We start from the raw sequence: 3,970 nt of genomic DNA on the forward strand, positions 1-3,970 counted from the left end.
GAAGCTTTCTGGTAGATGTAGTCTCATTTGTTTATTTTTGCTTTTGTTTCCCTGGCTTTTGGAGTCAGATCCGTGAATATCAATGTCAAGGAACTTATCATCTATATTTTCTTCTAGGAATTTTATGGTTTCAGGTCTTACGGTCAAGGTTTTAATACATTTTGAGTTAATTTTTTGTGTGGTATAAGATAGTGATCTAGTTTTGTTCTTTCACATGTAGCTGTCCAGTTTTCCCAATACCATTTATTAAAGAGACCGCCCTTTCTCCATTGTATGTTCTTGGCTTCTTTGTCATAAATTAATTGTCCATATATGTATGGGTTTATTTCTGAGTTCTCAAGTTTTTTTCATTGATCTATGTGGATGTTTTTGTACCAATATCATACAGTTTTGATTACTGTAGCTTTGAAGCATACTTCAAAATCAAGGAATGTGAGACCTCTTACTTCTTTCTCAAGACTGCTTTGGCCATCTGGGATATTTTATGATTCCATATAAATTTTAGCATTATTTGTTCTAGTTCTGTGAAATATGCCATTGGAATTTTGATAGGGATTGAATTGAATCTGCAGATTATTTTGGGTAGTATAGACATTTTGACAATATTAATTCTTCCAATACGTGACCATGGTATATTTTTCCATTTATTTGTCTTTTTCAATTTCTTTCATCACTGTCTTATAGTTTTCAGTATACAGGTCTTCAACCTCCTTGGCTAAATTTATTACTAAGTATTTTATTCTTTTTTGATGCAATCGTAAATGAGATTGTTTTTTAAATTTCTCTTTCTGATAGTTTGTTGGTAAGGGATAGAAATGCCACAAATTTCTGTATACTGATTTTATATCCTGTGATGTCACTGAATTCATTTATTAGTTCTAGCATGTTTTTGACAGTCTTTTAGGTTTTCCATATATAGTATCATGGCATCTGTAAGTAGTGACAGTTTTACTTCTTCATTTTATTTCTTCAGCCTTTGATTTCTTTTTCTGGCCTGATTGCTCTGGCAAGAATTTCTAGTACTATGTTAAATAAGAGCAGTGAGAGTGTGCATCCTTGTCTTGTTCCTGATCTCAAAAGGAAGTTTTACCCTTTCACCATTGACCATTACACTAGTCTTGGGATTGTGATATGTGGCTTTTATTCTCTTGAGGTACATTCCTCCTATAACCATTATGTTGAGAATTTTTCGTGAAAAGACGTTATATTTTTTCAAATCCTTTTTTTACATCTATCGAGTTGATTATATTTTACCATTCATTCTATTAATGTGGTGTATCACATTTATTTATTTGCATGTGATGAACCATCCTTGTATCCTAGGGAGTTCTCACTGAGTCATATTATATGATCCTGGTAATGGTTTGCTATAACAAAAATGCTATAGACTGGGTGGCTTAAAAACAACAGAAATTTATTTATTTTGCACAATTCTGGGGACTGGGTAATCCAAGATCAGGGCATGAGCAGATTTGTGTCTGGTGAGAGTCTGCTTCCTGGCTCATAGATAGCCATCTGTCTGTGTATCCTCACACAGAGGACGGGAGATAAGGAGCTCTCTGGAGTCTCTTTGTCTCTTTTAAAAAGGCAATAATCACATTCATTAATGCTCCACCTATGTGACCTAATCACTTTATGAAGGCCCCACCTCCAAATACCATACACTGGGGGGTAAGCTTAAACACATCTCTTCTCATATAATTATTTTGTTTTGTTGTTGTTGTTGTTGTTGTTGTTGTTGCATTGTGTTGCTAAAGTTTCTTACATGAACTCTAGAGCTCTCCCATCAGAGTTGTTTTTCTTCATAGATAGCTACCAACTTGTTCATCATTATGAGGGATGGAGCCTGGAGTCCTTATGTCACCTTTTTGGTTACCAAAAACAAATTTTATAATCCTGTAATAAGCTCATCTAGATATTTTTTATATATTGCTGGATTACTTTATTGTTTTGTTTGAGGTTTTTGCTTGTGTGTTTATGAGTGTAATGATCTGAAATTTCTTTTCTTCTATTGTTTTTCAATTTTTGGTGTCAAGTTTATGCTAACTTTAGGAATGAGAAAGCATATCTTCCCTCTTTTCCTTTTCTCTTGGAGAATTGTGTACAACTGGTATTTTTTTCTTTATATATCTTACTTGTCGAGAAGTTAACCTAAACTTGGAATTTACTTGCGAAAGTGTTTTTAAGTAAAGGATTCAAATTTTAAGAGTTTTAAGATTATTCAGGTTTTCCATTTCTTATTGTGTCAGTTTGAGTAAATTGTATTTTCTACAGATTTGTCATTTATTTAAAATTTCTATTTTATTCATATGTTTTTCCTCATTATTTTCTTCTTTTAAATTTCTATTTCTTTGAGAAATAAAGGGAGAAAACCTATTTTCTGATTAGTCTTCTAATTTTAGGCTATAATTGTTATCTGAATAGTATTTTAGCTATATCCCACAGGTTTTGAAATACTTTTTTGTTTGTTTGTTTTTATACAGTGCAAACTATGTCCAATTTTCAGGTATTTCTTCTTTAACTCAAGAATTATTTGGATATATATTTCTTAATCTTAAGAAGTATGGTGTATTGATTCCCCAGAGCTACCATAATGAATTATCACAAACTGGATGGTTTAAACAACAGAAAAGTATTGTCTCAGAGTTCTGGAGGCTAGAAGTCTGAGATCAAGATTTTGGCAGTGTCGTTTCCTTTTGAGAGATGCGAGGAAGACTCTGTTGTGTGCCTTTCTCTTAGTTTCTGGTGGTTTATGGCGTAACTTTCCCCTCAAAAAGAGAGAAACAAAGAGCAAGGTTTTGCATTTCAAAAGACTATGTTCTCTTGGACACTAGAAAGAACTCTTGGATTCAGATTTTATGATAGATTTGGAGAATGCAAATGAATTCAGAGCATGATTCCCTCCTTAAACCAAATCTTTATTAAGGTAGAGGCAGAAGGAGAGTGTAGGAGAGAATGAAGAAGGACAGCTTCGACTGTGATGGGTGACTGTTTCTATCTCGGATCCTGAGATTTATATAATGGGAGAGGAAGGAAATGGGATCAGGTTACAGAGGACAGAAACACTAGGCAAAGTCTGAGAACACAATGCACTACTATTTCTCTATATGAGGAGATCTCAGGTAGCAAGACCAAAGCATAGCACTGATTGCATGGTTCTCTTTAGTAGGTTCCCATAGCACTGGTTCCCCTTGCCTCACACCGGTTCCCTCAGCACGGGGATGGGAGCAGTACTATATTCCCTGTTTGGCTGAGATCAACATGGAAGTGGCGAAGTTATAGATACTCTCATCTGAATTTCTGGTAACCCAGAATAATGCATGAGTAGCAGAATTATTCCATGCACTAAAGAATGAGTTTTAAGAATTTCATTAAGAATAAGAGGCAACTCAGCAGTTGTCCCTTGACTAGTGACTGAAGACCGAGTCGGGAGGAGGATGCCATAACCCATGCTCTCCTAGATGCTTCTCCACTGCTTAACTCCTCTGAGACTTATAAATAATCTAGAGGAAAGAAGAGCAACTCTAAATCAACTAAGTTTCAGTTTCTGTGACCAGGAAGAGTAAGGTTCATAATAGGAAGTATGTTCATTTATCTAAAAAAATAAAGTTATACTTTTGTAAATGTGCCTACTGGGCGGATATTCATATCTCTTACATGACTCAAACTCCATTATGCCAAAACATCTTTTTATTGACTCATCCCCCACTTCCAACCTCTTTTCTCTCTGGACTCTAGTTTAGTGAGCTATATTGCCAACCATATTTTTGCCAGCTTTGAAATCTCAGGATCACCTTTCATACTTTCTTCTCATGATATCATATAACCACTAAAATCTGTCAATCCTACTTCTAAATTCCATCCTGACCCTCTTCTTTCTACTCAGCCTTCACTACCAGTGTGCCAGCACTAGATAACTGAAATATAATAATGTTGCATCAACATTTTGTGTTTATATAATATCATATTA

Source organism: Pteropus vampyrus, unplaced genomic scaffold, assembly GCF_000151845.1.
Source record: "Pteropus vampyrus isolate Shadow unplaced genomic scaffold, Pvam_2.0 Scaffold768, whole genome shotgun sequence".
In the NCBI taxonomy this organism is placed as follows: Eukaryota; Metazoa; Chordata; class Mammalia; order Chiroptera; family Pteropodidae; genus Pteropus; species Pteropus vampyrus.